This window comes from Pteropus medius, unplaced genomic scaffold, assembly GCF_902729225.1.
Source record: "Pteropus medius unplaced genomic scaffold, Ma_sr-lr_union100, whole genome shotgun sequence".
NCBI lineage: Eukaryota > Metazoa > Chordata > Mammalia > Chiroptera > Pteropodidae > Pteropus > Pteropus medius.
The window spans coordinates 17,420,278-17,439,913 of NW_024351730.1; the positions used below are offsets into that span (position 1 = coordinate 17,420,278).

General features: G+C 31.7%; 1 protein-coding gene and 1 pseudogene across 8 annotated transcripts in view; one reads left to right on the forward strand and one right to left on the reverse strand.

Annotated features, from left to right (window-relative positions):
* EPHA5 (EPH receptor A5) overlaps window positions 1–19,636 on the reverse strand; it is a 307,470-nt gene that overhangs the window by 125,010 nt on the left and 162,824 nt on the right. The gene's annotated exons all lie outside the window — the stretch shown is intronic.
* LOC120588637 (uncharacterized) lies at window positions 9,269–9,387 on the forward strand (annotated as a pseudogene).

Sequence of the window (19,636 nt, forward strand, 5' to 3'; positions counted from 1 at the left end):
ATGCAATATCAGATCTCAGAGCCATTCACAAGAGCATTATTTTTTCCTACTTAACTGGATGGTAAAGGCTGCCAAAAGGAAAGTTAGAAGAGAAAGGCTTGTTAAAAGGAAAACTATGAATCAGTATGAATGACTACTATGCAAATTTGCCTGAAAATAGGGGCAATCAGAATGAATGCCTGAACAGCACTCTGCCAGCAGGATACTGAAAGAAAGGAGACCTCTCAGAAGACAGTAGAAGAAATTTCTATACCAGAGGCAAATCTCACAGCATTAATTTTTGTGGTTCTATTTCTGAATCCTTCTTTACCCTGTTTTTCAATTTTCTTTTCCCTCACAGGAATGGAAGAAAAGAGAATAGTAGCATAAAATATCCTATGATTCTGAACATGCTATGGAAGTTGTTCTGTTTTCCCCAATTTGTTAGACTAATGAAAAGGAAAAACGTATGCTTCATTTTAGAATCATTGATGAAATGTTAATGCTGATCAGTGTGTCACAAGAAAACTGTATTTTTAACTAATCACGTATGCCGCTTAATTTATTAAGAGAGAGCTTGAGGGAACCAAGTAATTAATGGGTCTTGGAAATGTTTGATTAAAATTTTAATCAACATAAAAGGTGCAAAAAAACAATTATTTTAGTCTAATCTGATTCTATCAAAGTATTACAGCTATGAGAGGAAAAAGAATATAAAATAAACATACACAAACCCATCCAAACCACTATTAGTTGACTTATAATATGTTAATTATCCACTTTCTCAAGCTCACTTAGTAATTAAAGAAAAATTTCTATCCATTTCAAGCCATGGAAGCATGTTAATATACATGAAGTCATTACTTTCTTCCTTTCAATCTGATTAAACTGCTCAGTACCTGAAAATGCATAACCCTTAGAGTTTATTTGCTATCTCATTGCACCAATAAAAATCATATACATTATAAATATCATTGTTTTATTAATGTATAATGTAAATCGGTATAATCAACAAAGAATAGATAAAAAGAAATAATAACCTTAGACTCAACCTCCAGAATACACTAATATTATTATATTTTCAAGATCAACAGCCATATAGAGTGAATACATAACAAAGTATATTTAAATGTTATATATAATATTCAGGCATGTGAAATATAGTATTATTCATCTTCGCAGATAGAAAAAAACAAGAAGCTTCTTCTGGTGTTTATGGCAACTTTTTCAAAAAATTTGTAGTTATTCGACATCAGGAATTAGTTACTTAGTTAAAGTTAAAGGTTGCATGTGTATGTGTGCGTGCGTGCGTGCGTGTGTGCATGCGTGCATGCGAGCGCATAGTGTTTATATGCTTGTGTTTATGTGCTTGAGGTGAAAAGAGATAGAAAGTTAGTTTATACCACAGTGATTTTTGTTATAGATAGTACTTTTCATGATTTTGTTCTCAGGTTTTATATGTAATAATTTCAAAATAAATATACTGTGAGAAATCAATGCGTTATCATTGCCATATATTCTGCATGTAATAAAATATCCACCAACACTGGAAATAAACATAAGCATTAACTATAAATCTCCACATGATCAGTACGCTTTCATTTATTTATTATAAATATCTTCACAGTGTTATACCATATCACCAATTTTAATATTTTGAGATTTGTTTTCACTTACTACCAAACCAACAATTACCAACAAGAGATGTACTTCAAATCTGTAACTAGTGATCAAGGCTAAATAAAGTTAAGACTAAAATCTCGAATTATTTGTGATGAAAATTTTAAGTGGAGAACAGAACTTGTCTCCACTAGTGATTTATCATTATATTTCTACTAAGCTAACAGTTTTGTTGTTTTGTTTTTAAGTTTGTTGTTTGTACATTTGCTTTTATGTAGTTTCTTTATAGGTATTAAAACTGCATCACTGTAAATCAAAGATATTTACACAGAAAAGTTTTACTGTTGTAAATCTAAATATATAATATTACCATTCTTTCAAAGAACTTCTAACTTTCTCTAACATGTTTTAGATACATAGGGTTACTGAAAATATAGCAAGTAAATTAATGCTTCCTTGGCATCATCTTATGTTATTTGAAACAGTATTTACTTTACTATCTTCTTCAGATAAAAATTCTATTAGAATATATTACAAAAGATCAGATTAATAGAAGAGATGGAAAAGAAAGGTTGTTAATCAAACTATCTAGCCTATAAAGCTATGTCATGACTTTCATAAAAGATATATAAACTTTACAACATCAGATGACACAAAATTTCATTGACAGTTACAAAATGTTGTGTATTTAAAAACATGAATCCAGTGAGCTAAATTTCTTAAACTTTGAAACATGGACATGAAAATATTATGAAATATAAGGAGAAACACAATGAGAGCAAAAGCTGATGAGGATATATCATCATAAATGAAACTCAGGTCAGGTCTGCAAAGATACAGTGATAGAATATAATAGATATTGAATAATCATGTAGTTTATCGAGTAAAACATGCCTTCTCCTGTAGGAATAAAGTATATACACACAAAAGATGATGAAGAGATAGGTATAAATGATGAAACATGATAGATGATAGATAGATAGATAGATAGATAGATAGATAGATAGATAGATGATAGTTAAATAGATGATAGTAAAATTCATACATATTCATATATAGAACAGGGCTATTGGAGAATTTGGTCATTTGCATATTAATAAGAAATCATCTCTGTTGATTTCTGAATTAACTTTTGAGAACTGATGTAGCATACTAGTTAATGTAATGCTTCTGTAGAAAAATTTCCTGAGTTTAAATTCTGATTTCTCTATTTACTAGTTGTATGGAAGGAACTTCGGTTCTTTATGTCAATTTCCCCCTCAGTAAAAGAGGAATGGTGAAAATGATAATGAAATGAAATGCTCATTAATGCTCAGAGCAGTTCCAGGTATTTTGTAAGCACACCAGATGTTTTCTGTTTTATAGACTACCAATTGCTGTAAAGAAACAGCCCCCAAATTTGGTGGCTTAGAACTCTAAGAGGGATTTACTATTTCTCAGAATTCTAAGCATTAGCTGGGTGATTCTTCTGCTGGTCTTGACTGGCTTTACTCAGGTGACTGCTTTCATCTCACAGAACTACTGGGCACTAGGCTTGTCCCAGAGAGCCTCATTCCCAAATCGAGGGCTTCATATGGGAAAGTTGGGACCTTCTCTCTCCAGGTGCTCTCTCATCCTCCAGAAGGCTAGACCAGGATCTCTCAGAGCATGATGTTCTCAGCGTTCTGAGAAGGTGGGAGAGGAAGCTGCAGGTCTTTAGAGGCCTTGACTACAGAATTTACACATTACTTCTTCTGAATCTATCAGTCAAGAAAAATAACAAACCAGCCCAGATTCAGGGTTGGAGAAATAGATTCTATCTCTTGATGGAAGAAGCTTTAAAAATTTATGGTCATGTTATTATGCCCTACTATAGCCATTATCTTTATTCTGAAGACTGGCAGTTTAAACAGAAATCTCTATACCTGCACATGGAAAGAATAAAACAATCTTTTTACCCAGGTCTCTAAAATATTTATGATAATAAATACAATATTGAGAATATGAAACTATACCAAATAGCCATGTTCCATAAGAAAATATATATTTTTTAATATTTTCCCAAGAGGTCAGTATACAGAGGTAATATCATTCAATATTTTTATTAGTAAAGTTGTAATTGATGTTTACCCCAGTATCTAACACAAGTCATATTGTAAAAGCAAACATACACATATAATTCATATTTGCAACTAAACTGTACTTTATTGATATAGTGGTAATACTTGTTTTTAAATGATAAGATCTCTCTGTTACTTACATTATAATGTGCTCTTAACGTGTGTGATGCACGTTTGTTCATTCTATAGCCCTGATAAAGCCACTGAAGAGCCATTCAACACCGATGATTCTTCACTTGAGTATTTAATAGTGACATTCACATAATGAAACTTTATGAAATCAATCTCTTATAACCTTATTAGGTATGGAATTCATGGTAATGGTCATATTAGTAAAGTATATCCTTTTGTCTAAACTGAATTTTAGTTATTTAATATGTCACAGTCATGAGTTTGAAATGATTCTACGAAACTTGTAAGATATATCACTTCTATTAATAAAGAATCTTTGAAGTAATAGGAACCTTTTTAAATCAGTATTTGCACCATTAGAATGAAAGAACACCAAAGAAATCGATAAGGTTAAATGCAAAGAGCACTGGAGAGATTCCAGACACCTGCATAGCAGCACTGGATCTTCCAATGATTGAGTAGCCTTTGAGAAGTATTTCATTTTCTACTGTCCTCGTTTAATTATAAATCTATTCAGATGTTGTCAAAAAGTTATAGTCTGCAATGTAAATCATATACAAATCTTTATGAAATTTTTCTATGGTCATTTAGTTATTTATTTTGCACAAATTTATTTCTCTTGGTATAGGTACAAATATGTTTGAGATTTAATATTTGCAAGAAAGGATGCTTATGTGTGCAGAGATCCTAAGAATAAAAGAGCTATAGTCAAAATTTGTAAATGTAGACATTATAAGTGATTTTATCAAATTAGCGAAAAATGTTTCTTGATTCTCAAATTATAATTTGAGATCTACCTATGAATTTCTTTTTTCACTATTGAGGTTAAGCAAATGATTTATTTGTTATTCCTGTTTGTTTTGCTACACTTAAAAGCTCATACCCATTAAGACTATAACAATATAAAATATAATTTTACTTAGAGCCCTCATAGGCTTTGCTTTTCACCCATTCTAATATCAAAAAAAATAATAATAATAAAGTTGCAGACTATAATGAAAAATATGAAACTCCAGGCATATATTAAATAAATTAATAACTTTTTATAAATGTACATTATAGGATTTCTGCAAATGTGCACTGATTGGGACTAAATTTCATTCACTACAAATAATTAAGTTTCAAAACTCATCAGCATTTCCATATGTAGATTATTTTCCATAAAAATATTTTTTTCTATTCAGAACCAATTTTAAATGACTGGCATGCCTATACATTAATAAATAAAAAGAAGACAATATGTAAAATCTACTTCCAGGAACTGATAAAGGAACACAAAGGACAAGCAGACACTTTTATTTTAAGACAATCAATTAACCTAACCTAAAAAGATAATAATTTATACAATGTTACAAACAAATGAAAAAACAAAAACTGTGATAGTTTTACCTAACAATGATTTTGATGTAACAACTTATGAAATAATTAAATAGTAAGACTGACTAATGTGTACATGATGAAATACCACAGTATTTTAAGAAGAAATCATGAAAGATTATTATTATTTAAAATATAGACATTATGACTAAGGAAAAATGTTAGCTAAACAATAAGTAAGAAATGGTATTAGAATTTAGAGGACATGAGTTTTCTATTAATAAAATGACAACATTTAAAAAAAGAATTCCTGATTTTGAAAGTCAGTAACCTTTAAATGAATTACATTCATTTATTTTTTATTCACTTAAAAATATTTAAGAACACCTATATGTTAGAACCATACTTGCCAGTGAGAATTCAGTCATGAATAAAACAGTCATAATCTCTGCCTTCAAGGAGTTTATATAGTGGGAGAGATAACTAAGAAAGCAAATTACGACACACTTGTCTGAGAATGATGAAAGTTCCAGAACACTAATGTAAGTCACCTATCTCAGATTTGATGGTTCAAGGACAACTTTCTAAAAGAAGTCATATTAGCTGGAAAATAAAGATTTAGAGGCAGTAACAAAAAGTAGAACTAATAAGGGGGTAGGGAATATCTTCCATGTAGGATCCCATGCCATCAGTCCAAGTAGGGTCCCATTACATCAGACATTTTTTAAATGTGAGATCAGCAAATGATTTGAGAATTAAGAAGAGGCAGCTATTTTGCTTGATACAACAGCATAGTACAATTTGGAATTTGCTAAGAAAAAATATCTATTTGTAAAAAGATACAATTCTAGAATTTGGTTCATTCATTAATTCACTCATTCTTCCAACAGATAATTATCAAGTACTTTCTACATGCAGGTGTATTTCTTGGTAACAAATTATAGTATCATTCTTGCACTTATGGAACTTAAGTGCACTTATGGAACATTTTCAAGGTAAGTTCAAAAAATAAACTAAGTGAAGTATATAGTGTTAGAGAGCGATATGTGATATGTGCTGTGGAAAATAAAACTGATAAATAGGACAGAAAAGGCCTTGGTGAGACGCAGGTTTGGGGGGTTTTTTTGGTGTGTGTGTGTGTGTGTGTGTGTGTGTGTGCACATGCACAAGCATATGCACATAATTTTAAATAAGATGTTCAGGAAATACTTCTGAAAATACATGGAGCAAAAGGAATTTATGATGCCAAAGTAGAAAGACATATGGATATTTTGGGGGAGATGATTCTAGGCAGAAGTAACAGCAAGTATTAAAATCCTGGGACTGGTGCCTACCTGAAAAGTCAATGATTAGCTAGGAAGGAAGTAAACCTGGCAAAGGAATGAGTCAAAGTATTAGGAGATGAAATCAGCCAAAGAAGGAATAAAGGTCCAGATCCTGTAGGTCTGTATTTTTAACTCTGAGCAAGATGGGGAGCCATTTGAGAGTTTTGATCAGGAACATGATATCATTTGAAATATTTTTAAAAGACCTGTGGTGGCTATGTTGAAAATAAACTGTAGAGGTCCAAAACAGAAAACAAGATAATTAATTAGGAGATAATTAAAATAATTTAGTTATGAAAACAATGGTGGTTTTGATCAAAAGGTTAGTAATACAATAGATGAGAAGCAAGTGAATTACATAGCCACATTTAGGCATACAATGGTTAGAATTTATCAATGATTGGATGTGGCATGTGAGGAGAGAAAAGCATGAAAAAGGACTCTAAGATTATAGCAACACTCAAACATTGGTAATATCTGTCTGTAAACATAGACTCTATGTCCAGATTGCTTCTTTTCCTTAAGATTTTATGGGCCAACAGTCCTATTACTAACATCAGATACTTAGGATGGAGGCATCCTTTCTGAAGCATTTTCCTTTCCTTCTATGCAAGTCACCCCAGTGCATTTAAGCGTATAGCTGCCCACATGAATTTCCTACATCTTTCTCACATCTGGCAACAGAAAGCAGGAATGAGACACCCAAAAAGTAAAAGCTCCTTACTGACCAACGACACAAACTAGTTGTTAAAAATAAATATAAAAGAGATGGCAGTAAAGCAGAGTGAAACTTGACTCTCCAGTTTCTTCCCCAATGGACCACACCCATAACAAACCAATATATAAAGAGATTAATTTGTCTTCTACTCAGTGAGATGAGGAAGAGGAAGAAGATAGGATGCTACTCAGTCAGAACAATGTATATGAAGTTCAGAAAGCAAGATAATTTGCATGCTCAGAGAGTAAAGCAGTCATTATGATAATTACATAGTCTTTTTGATTGAACTGGCCTTTTGACTTGCTTCAGTCAGTAGAAAGCAACAAATGTGATGGCATGCTATTTGTCTTGGAAAACTGACTTCAATGAAGAAATAGACGGGGCAGCGTGCTATAAATTGAAAGATAATATGGAGTAAAAGAAAGCCCAGTTACCCCAACCAAAGCCATCTTATATAAACCAATCTGCTGCTCTTCATAAGAATAGGATTGTCCAGCCACAATGAACAGAGTCACTGTGGTAAGCATAATAATGGTTCTCCAAAGCTGGCCATTATCCTAACCTGTGGAAATTCAGAATATATTATACTACATGCTAAAAGGGAATTAGAATTAATGTTAATGTTGCTATGTAACATTAGATAAGAAGATTATCCAGGGTTATCTGAGTGGGTCCAATGTAATCATAAGAGTACATAAAAGGAAGAAGAGGAGGTCAGGGTAAGGAAATGAAAAAAAGACTTTAATTACCATTACTGGTTTTGAAGTCAGAGGGAGGTCACCACAAGCTAAAGAAATTAGGGATTCTCTAGAAGTTAGAAAGACAAACCAATTCTTTTCTAGAGCCTCCAAAAGGAACATAACACTATGGATACCTTGAATTTAGCTAAATAAGACATTTAAACTTCTGACTTACAGAACTTTATGATAACAAACTTATGTTGTTTATGCCACTACGTTTGTGGTAATTTGTTACAATAGCTATAAGAAACTAAAACAATCACCTACACAATCTGCACCTAACTGTATATTGGATGAGTGAGCAAGTTGAGACAAGAAGAAACACCTGGCAGATATATAGAATCATGAACAAAAATAAATGGTTATTGTTTTAGGTCACTGAGTTTTAGGGTGGTTTCCCATATAGAACATAGCAAAGCATGCTTGTGGACTGAAATGTCATAATTTTTTTAAGTAAGAAGAGAAGAGCTCTAGGACAGACTTTTGAAGAGTAAAAATGTACAAATTGATGGAAAAAATAAAATAAAAATAGCTAAGCATAAAAATAGCTAAGGAAGATTTTTTTTTTTTTTAAATAGGGTTGGGTATTCCAGGAGCAAAAGAATTTGAATCATAAGAACACTCAAAATACGAATAGACAACCTTTCGAAAAACATTTATGGATCAGAACCAAGAACACTGCACATGGTAAAAACAAATAAACAAACAAAGAAACAAACAAACAAAATTCTAATCCTCAAATCCATTCCATCTATCCTTTACTCTGCCACAGATTTAGAGTTTTAATGAGATCGAATCTATATCTGGGTCCTTGGGGAGGGCCATATGGAAGTCCTTGGAGAATGAGCCAGCTGGTCCATTTCCAACCCCTCAGCAGATGGATGCATTCAGTGGTATGTAATCCATTAAATTAGCCTTTGTGAGTGAAATCTAGGACTTTTAGTTGATGTGTTATGCATATATGGAGTCTGAAATTATGACAGCTATTTTGCCACCATGGGAGAATTCCATCTTGAGTCAAAGCCGACCCAGTAGAGGGTCAAGATGTACAAATCTCAGATAAATGAAGCCAGATCCATGATCAAATTGTTCCTGAAACTGGCACTTTTCAATGATAAAATATATTCCTTGCATTGTTTAAGTACATTCTCTTTGGATTTATGTTACTTGCAGTTTCTTGACTACTGTAGAGTCAGACAACTATGAGATTAAATGTATAGTTTGTTAACTGTGTGTAAAATAGTGATACAATTTATATTCAGCAATGACTTGGTATAAGAAGTAAATAAGATAATGAGTAATCCTTTCTATTGTTTGTATTTTTAAGAATATTATGTAGTCTATGGCCATGACACCCTGAACACTTCCGATCTCATCTGATCTTGAAAGCTAAGCAGAGTCAGGCCTGGTTAGTACTTGGATGGGAAACCACCTAGGAATGCCAGGTGTTATAAGCGATTAAAATTATTTATATATATATATATATATATATATATATATATATATATAGCATATATATAATTTTAATTATTTATATATATATATAAAATGTAAGAAAAAGTGACTCATATAGGGTAATTTTTTAAAAAACTATGGTTAGATTAGATGAAATCTTAGATACCTTTAGTTTTTCAGAGCTCTAGGGTTGGATTCAGGTGAGTAATGTAAGGGCTATTTAATAGCTGTTTAGGAAAGAGAAGACCAGATTCAGGGATTAAAGGCAAAGTCTGTCTCTATTTCCAATTTCACCAAAAATATTTTAGATATTTTCTTTAAAAGTTTAATTAGCATATCTATAAAAGTAGAACAACTTGGCACATAGTGATACATGTTTTTGTTATAATCATCATTATAATTTATTGTATGTATCTTTAAAAATATATGTTTAAAAATATATGAATAAATATGATAAAAATATATGTTTAAAAATATATAATGAAGAATTTTAAGATGAATTCTGAATAAATATGATAAAAAAACAATTCACATTACTAACACAGAAACAAATTTAAAAATCAAAGGAGAATCGATTGTTGTTAACCTAGAGTTTTGTTGTTCCATTGACGTGATTTTCTAACAAAATCAACAATAGTTGTTTTTGAAGACAGTCACAGTTAATCCTCACAAAAGGTTACACAATTCTGAACCTCATGTGGAAGTAACTGAAGGAAGCTTTTAGTGTTTTTATAAACAAATACAAGTAAAACATTTATTTTTTCTACTGTCATGTAATAATCAAGTTCATGAACATAATTTCTCCCCATTAAAGGTAGTACAGTAATATATAGTGTTGGATATTTTTTTTTCTTTAAAAGAGATAAAGTAACAGTAGGACTAGACATAATGATAGCGCTTTAATAAACAGAGAAAAAAGTCAAACTACATAACATTGGTCCCCTACCAATTATGGAAGTGTGTGATTTCACAGTATTAGAGACAAGCCACTAATGTTTCCTGTCTTAATCCCTAAAAACATAGACATAAATCCCAGAAACAAATGTCTAACTTCCCTTTGAGATTACCAGAATCAGCATCATATTGGAAAATGTTGGATATTAATCATTCAATCTTTGAATCCTTTTATTCTCATATACAAATTGTAATTTTCTAAATGCACCAAAACATAAACAAATAAACCATTATACTACTACCACCATTCCCATTACTACCAATAACTTAAAAACACAACTAATTTACTCTTTAGAAATAAAGTTTTATTTTCTAAAATAGAAGTATTTCCTTTTATACTTTTAGCATATCAAGGGTTAAGTATTAAGCAATAACAAATGAAGCCTTATTAATATGAGTACACCCTTGATGACAGAAATTATAATCTAAAATATTAATAATTTATAGGATAATGAGAGTTTTCATCTTCAAACATAATTTACTAGTTTATTAGGAAAAAAGTAAAGATTATTAAAAAATAGAGACCCTGTAAATATAGAGACCCTTAAAAAAGTAGATGTAACTAAAGAAACTGCACAAGTGGAATAATGCTGTATTTATACTTGGTTCATATCACAAGTCTAAAGGAAATCATTGCTTGCGTCATAACTTCAGCATCAGTTTGCAATACAAGTCATGTCCTCAGGCCTCCTAGGCTTGAGGATTAAATAAACTAGTCCCTCTTTTCTTATTAATGGAAGAAAATTTTTTAAAAATTAACATAAAAAAGCCAGCAGTCAAAGTATATTTCGTTTAATAGAAAACATTTCAATCTTCAAAAAATTTTCTCAAGCCAGATAGTTATTTTGATGAAGATATTCATGTCTGTGCCAATCTAAAAAATAGGTAATTTGCTCTGACAGTATTCCAATAATGTATCAAGTGGACTATTAATAATAAATAAATTAGATATAACAGAGTAAGTGAAAATGTCCCCAATAACCAAATAATCTTAAGATATTTTTCTTTTTTTCACTTTACTTTGTGTTAATATATCATTCAACAATAACTCATTATCAGTAAAGATTCATTATGATAGTATTGATGTTCATCACATAAATCATAATCATTTAAATAGACATAAGAGCAGTTACAAAATGATTTAACATCTATTCCTAATAAACGCAACTGTATGTCATGACTAAGTGGATTTGAGCCAATGCCTCTTCAGACATGGATATGTGATAAAGAAGGCAAAACAGAGATTTAAAAAAAAAGATGTGAAATCAGCAAGTCAATCTGTATCATCAAAAATAATTAACTTGATGCTATTGCTGATGAGCTTAATAACAAATTGTCATTAATATTTTCCTAATTGTTTTACTTTATCAGGCTTTATTTTTCAATTCTTCAATTCTTTAGTGGGAAAACTAATTCTTCTAAGGATGTCTTCAATTATTTTGTATCTTTCAGAATGCTCAGTAAAGTAAAATGCATGCTGAACGTACTGAATAAATACTTGGTGTTTGAATGCATGGCACTCAGTTTAAGGAAAATCACAAGGACAAGTCATTTCAATATGCTGTGAAAAAAAAAGTCTTAGTATTCTAAGTAAACTTCCTTCAGAACCTAATGAGGGCTCATGTTTAATTGAAACATGATTTTGCACTGCTGGTTTCACTTTATACTACATCTGTAGAGTACCGTAAGATTTACATGATTCCAGGCCTTTGGGACTGCTTTCAGAACTTAGTTCTCAACAAATTGATATTCTATGCATATCAATTTACAATATGCATTTTTATACAAATAAATTCATAGCATACATGCAATGAGACAAATGATTGAATAGTTAAAATACTAAGCTGCTCTGATTCTGAACTGAGCCACAAGAATGATGGTTCACACAATAAATGGATTATTAACCATATTTCTGTTGAACAGCAAATCAGTTTGCAATCAGAACAGAAACGAAAAGAGCAGAACTTCAAGCTAGCTTCAAGATGAGCAATGGGAAGAATAGAGTACTCAGCTTAGAGGGAAAGAGAATGGTATTAACAAAATCATTGCTGGTATGAAAACAGACTATCAGTAGGTATTCTACAGAGAGCTTTTGGAAAAGTAGTATAAAGAGAACCATTTCTTTAGAGATAAGAGATAGGAAGCAAATATTAGAGCCTCCCACATTGTAATTTCTCTCAAAATGTGGGCCAAATACATGCTATAGCAGTATCATTCTGTGTGTGAGGCGTGTGTGTGAGTGTGTGTGTGTGTGTGTGTGTGTGTGTGTGTGTTAAGATATGCAAATTCTTGTGCCCTCCCTTGGATATATTAAATCATAAATTCAAGCATGGAGTCCATGAGAAGGTTATTATTAAGCATTCTAAATATCATGCATTTCCCTTAAATAGCACAGTATTACTATACAAAATCTCTCTAGAATGGGTGCAGTCATTCTCAGTGAATACTTCTGTCAAGATTAGAATATCTATAAAAGAGAGATTAAGAAAGTAGGCAGACTTTAAATAATAATGTCATATTTCAGAGTTCTGAAAAACTTAATTACAGTTAAGATTCTGTGTCTTAGGAAAAAAGGGAGGAAGAAAGGGAGGGAGGGAAGAAGACCCAACATAAACAAACAAAAATTGGCCACAGAATTATTTGAAGAATTCAAAAACATCTTTAAAACATATTACACATCAACATCACTACCAGTAACTAGAATTATAACGTTGATTTAAATAATTAAAAAACTCATCAAACTCATGCATTTATGAATTACTTTTACAAACGCAGGCACTAGGCACTGTTGTGTCCCTCAGGGAAAGATTCCAGAAAAATGAACAAGAAAGTAAATAGTTATAGTGCCTTGTGTTATGGTAGAGAGACATGCCCAAATTGGAGAGCAGAGAAAATTTTCTCATGGAGGTAGCAATTTAAGTGGACCTGAAGTCTGAGCTATCTAGGACAATGATATAAGACATAGACTTCAGGTGGAGGAAATAGAATGTGCGATATTTACTAGTGATTCAGAGCATAATGGCTGCAAGGTAAGAATTCCCTGGTTTAGATTCTTATTTCCTCACTTACTAGATTTGTGACCTTGGGCAAATCACTTAACATCTTTAAACTTCAGTTTTTTTCGTCTTAAAATGGGAATACTAATAATGTTATATCATGAGGACACTGATAAGATCAAGTAAGAAAATGTAAATAAAGTTCTTCACATAGCAATGTGCACATAGTAAGTGCTGAAACTTGCTAGCTGTCATTGTTTCTGTCATTGTTACTACAGCAGGTAGAAAGAAGAAAGAGAAGGAAGACCCTAAAGTGTCTTTTTAGAAACCAGTGATCCTAGCAAGATTCTAAAGTCAGTGCATCAAAGATGAATTCTGATGGCTTCTAAAAATATTCCACTCTATTTATTAATCATTATTAAATAAATCAGTCATGAATTATGGACAAATCGATCAAATTAGAGTCTTATTTTTGGACTATGTTTTCAAAACAGTAACGAGGCATGGGAACAAGCACAGAACTCATGCCTCACCTAAACTCTATTTCTGTGTAGACAGGCAGCTTCGGTTGGCAAATATTAAAAGCTTCATAATCAGAAAAAAAGCAGCTATAATCAGAACACTAAACTGGTGACAGAAGCATCAGTGTTAGATCAATATATAAATATTTGTAAAATATAATTAGATAAAATATTTGTCTCTAGATATTTTTCCTTAGAAACTTCAATAATTGACCAAATTAATATTTATCTGCACATGATAATGACGTGTAGATAAATTTGTATTTTTTCCACATATATATTGAAGAAAATAAAAATTAGTTAGTTAACAAAATAAAAATTAGTAGTTAACAAAATTTGTATTTTTTCCACATATATATTGAAGAAAATAAAAATTACCTATTTTGTATGCAAAGCATTTTCCCCCTTTCTGCTTAGTGCTGTTATTCTCTTGTTGTTTCTTTATGTTATTGCTCTGGATATTTTATCAAAATTAGAAGAACTTCAATGATAATATACAACTCAGTGTTTTAAGAAATCATCGAAGATAGAATCACAATTGAAAATTAAGTTTCTAGGTTTACTCCTCCAATTTTGAAGCAATTACTTTTGTTACCTGTAGAATCAGTGGTTCTATACGTTATATTTTGCATTTGAATTTTTTTTGTCTTTCCAATTTACTTCACCAATGAATCTGCTTATATAATATTCATAAAGTCTAAAGCCAATTTATCACATAGTTTCTTCTATGGACTCACACTATTTGGAATATTGAAAAGTTTCTTAAATATTTCTATAGTAACATTTACTAACACCTTATTAAATGCTAGTCATACACTAATTGTTTTGTTAATATTAACTCATTTAATCCTCACAACCATCTTATATCATATATATATTTTTTTCTATTTTACAAGTGGAAAAACTAAAGTTCTAGGAGGGTTAAGTAACTTAGTCAAGTCATACATCTAGTAAGTGACAGAATTAGTATGGAAACCAAAAAGTCTGGTTCCATAATCTAGACCTTTAACCAATATACTAATCTAAATCTCTGTTGCTTGATTGAGTTGATATGTAAAGTATAGTGAATGTATGACAGTTATAAGCAGCACATGAGATGGCCAAAAGCAACATTGGTGGATCTATAAAATATTTTATCATGGCGAAAAAAATTAGCAGACAGAAGATTTTTAATTAAACATTAAGTTAAATTTAAAATGTATGCATGCAATAATAAGTAAACATTTTATAAGAATACTTATGAATAAAAATAAACAACATAAAATAGTTGCTCTTTAGTATAGGAAAATGGCAAATGGATTTGGGATAGAAGTGGTACACAAGAAAATATATAAACAAGATGAGTGCCTTGCATGATTCAAAATGGTAATATCCCATGAATTAAAGCATATTATTAATGCAACCCTCAAACTTAAATATAAAATATATAGAATAAAAAAATTAAAAAACAAATGAAAGAAGGAAGGAAGGAAAGAAGAAAGAAAAGAAGGGAAAGAGGGAGGGAGGAGGAGATAGGATGGACAAATCTCAATCACTTAAAAAGCAAGATTTTCTCAAAATATTAGATAACTAAAAATTATCTGTAGAAATTTTCATTCAAACTTGAACAAATTTATCAGAATATATTATTTGAATGTCACTTTATACACATAAGACCCATGTGATGAAATTTGTCTAGTCAACATAGAAATGAGAACTCAAAAAACTCCAGGTTCCCTTTCTGCTAGAACAAAGGCATTAGGCTTGAGATTCACCAAAAAGACTTGCCCAGGCAAGATATTGATTCAAATAGGCAACCTAGCTAATAAAAAACCTAGTTCTTCAGAAAGCCTAACGTTTTGCTTTCTGCTTGTGAAATGAAAAGAGCAGGAAAACATGAAGATTTTGCTGGTGGCAATACTGAAGATTTTCAATAGCTTTAAGTTTGAAAGTCTGAAGCAGCAATGATACTAGTGGCTGTAGCAACTGCAATAAAGTCAACTGTCTACCATTTATTGCTTGACAGCTGCAGTGGCAAATATTTCGCTTTATCAGGCCAGATTATGGTTAGAGTATTGGGCACTTTCCCTGGAAACTAGCCTTTGTATCCTTTATATCCTTTATTAAAGTTCTTTTCTGTTTAAACTAGACAGAGTAGATTTTGTTTGCAACTAAGAAAACAGACATTAAAAACAAAAATATGTTCTCAAAAGGGCAGTGTTGTAGGCAACAATCTTTTAAGGGCATGGGAATATAGACCAGTGATTTGACTGGTTGTGTTTTATTGTAGCAAGACTTTATTTATTATTAAAGGATGGGAATCTATTAATGCCTGACAGAGACTGGCATATGTATCATCACCTGTGGGGCACTTCAAATAAAGTGATTCTTGAAGACAGTATTTTTGGTGACTAAATTCCACCTGTTTTATGGTAAAAAAAAAAAAAATATCAGAAATACAAGAAATATGAGAAAGACTGGTTGTGTCTAATCGCATTGCAGAATTTGAAGAAATGAAATAAGTGGCCCAAAGTTTGAAGTCTCAGCTCAAATCATACTGAAATGATCAAAGAATCTCCATTCTATAAATATCTCACATTTTCTTACGGTGAAAACAATGACAAAGCCAGCCACCAAAATCTCACTTTTATTATACAGAATTCCTGAATTACAAAGATGTTTGAATTTACTGACTTGCCTTCTAAGAAAATGTTCCTTCGTTTCTTCAATACCAAATCCATACCTTATCTAAGACCCTTAACTAGGCAGAAGGAAGCAATTTTCTTCCTGTCCAAAGACATTACTCTATCTGAAATCAAGATCCTAATATCCTCTTGGGAACCAATTATCTGGTCAATACTGGGGCAAGAAGTTTGTTGAACCTAAGACTAGCAAAATTCTATACCTTAAATTTGCAGAAGCATTGGAATTAAGTGTGAAATGGATTTTATATGTGTCTTACATAGGAGTGAGAAATAATTGAATTCAAGTTGGTATAAATATTTGATTAGAGATCCTGGATTCAATAAGCTTCTCCAGGTATCTGGCACAGGTGCTAAATGCTTCTTCTATTAGTTTAACTTAGGCTACCTTTCAGAGCAAAATCTGCTCTGAAAGGTAGCCTAAGTTAAATAAAGTTCAGATACTGAGAATATCTTGTTTTATTGTAGAAGGCATTTTAAATGGTCTACTGAAATAGCAATGTTAAGTTGAATTTATTGAATTTATTTTTCAAGACTTATGAAATCACCCACTAATAATATTTTCAGAAAAGCCCCAGAGGACATTTCTTTACCATAATAATGAAAAATAAATTGATGAGGACTGTGCCACATTTATAAACAAAATTTCTATAATATTTTCTGTTCTTTACACTTGAGAACACAGAGGTTGAAGCTGTAGTAAAGTGATTTTCTGATTTCTTTAGGACTCATTTATGAAAAAGGCAAAGTAGTATTTTATGACTGGAAGGAAGAAGGTGGGTATAGATTTCAAAATAGGCAACAGAATTAACATGGTAAAAAATATAGTACCCTAGCATTCAGAGACTAAAGGAATTTGATTTATACCACCAACAAAATCAAGTTCTGAGCAATCAAAATTTCATGGCCTAGTCATTTAATCACTATCCTCAGCAAAAAATAATAATAATAATAATAATGACATCTTTTTATAGACTGATCAGCCAGAGTTACCTAAACATTTCAATTTCTAGCTTAATGAAGGATTCTTCTCTTCAGAAATCGCTATTTTTTCTTGTATTTTCTGAATTTAATTTTTAATCTGAACAGTCATACATACATTGATGTAATAAAAATAAATCAATAAGAAAATACTAGAACAAATTATAAATTTAAAGCAAATTAATTTAAAAAAGTATTCATTTCTCAAAAAAAAATCCCAATTCTTAGCAGAGATTGCAACTAAAGTTAAAATCTGATGAAAAAAATTTTATGTAAAAACTACATATAATATAGATATCATTCTTCAATTTAATGCTTGAAAAATATTCAGGCATTGGTAGTGATATCAGAAACATGGCATTGTGTGAGGTCTCCCTGTATCTCTTCCCTTGAAATAACAATAAACCAAACATCTAAAACTCAACGTATGACACCCAACTGGCACACGAGCACATCCGAGTGAGTGATCTGTGCATAAGAGCTTCAAAGGTTGAAATCGTATGCAACTGGGGGGTTGATTGGGAGGAACAAAGAAGTTGACACATGCAGCTGAAGCTCCCCGTAGGAAGAGAGAGAAGAGAATTTGCGCCCAGTTCTTCAAACAGCTCTGCTTGAGGTATCAGCATATTCCATAGAGGGAAACCCTGAAGTAAGGGCAGAAAGCAGAGCTGGAACTAAGTGCAGAGGGGCAACAGCTGTGTGTAAGTAGCTGCAGCTGTGAAGCAGGAGGCTGAGACATGGAGCAGAGCAGCAACCCCCACCCACCAATGTAGAACATGCCCCCCCTCCACCCCATACCCTTTCAGACCTAGCACCACAGAGCCTCAAGAGAATTTTCACAACCGATACTGAAACAGAAACTATGGCCAGTACCATAGACAGAGATTGAGACCGAGGGCAGCTGATAATGGTTTGAATATCCAGTATATTAGACAGAGGGGGGAAAAAAAAAGCATCGTTAGCCTCAAAGCAAGATTCTTGAACACCACCTACTGGCAGTAAAAAAAAAAAATCAAACAAGACAAAACAAAACAAAAACTCTCTTTATTAACAGGTTAAAGAAAAGACTTTATATAATAATCTTTCTGAAAAATGTAGAGTACACTCCCATTAATTCTCAAGCATAGAAATAGTCCTTCAGACACCATGAATAACCATGGTGACAGGGAAGCTCACAAAGAGAAAAAATTCCAGAAAATAAGCTTAAAGACATAGAAATATGTGATTTAAATGACAGAGAATTCAGGATTACATTCTTAAAAAAAACTCAATGAGATGCAAGATAAATCTGATTGACAATTTCAAGAGATTAGAATCAAAATGGACCAACGAAATGAATTTTTTATCACAGAGATTGAAACCCTCAAAATGAACCAAATAGAACTTTTGGAAATTAAGAACAAGTTAAAAGAGATGAAGAATAAAATAGCAAGCTTAGGAAATAGAGTTGAGCTGGTGGAGGAAAGAATCAGTGATATTGAAGACAGTAATCTAGAAATGACTCAGAAAGATGCAGAGAGACCTGAGAATGAAAAAAAAGAAAAAAGAAAAAAAAGAAAGAGCTATACAAGAACATTCTGACATCATCAGGAAAACAACACAAGAATAATGGGTATACCAGAAGGAGAAGAGAAGGATAAGGATAAGAGCTTATTCAAATAGTTGACAAGAATTTCTCAAATCTAAAGAATGAGCTAGATCTTTGAATATAAAATGCTAACAGAAAACCTAATTATCTCAACCCAAAAAGGCCTTCTCCAAGACACAGTTTATTAAAATCGTCAAAAATTAATGACAAAGAAAGAATTCTCAAGAAATCTCGAGAAAAGAAGACAGTAACCTATAAAGGAAAACCCATAAGACTATCTTTGGACTTCTAAACACAAACCTTATAAGCAAGAAAAGAGTGGAACCAAATATTCAAACTATTAAGTGAAAGGAATTACCAGCATATACAGTGAAGCTCTCCTTTAGGTATGAAGCAGAAATAAAGACCTTTACAGACATAAAAATGTTGAGAGAATTCTCTATTATGAGGCCTGCATTACAGGAAATAATGAAAGGAGTAAGCCCATCTGAAACAAAATGCCAAAAAAACTACATAATTATGAGTAAGAC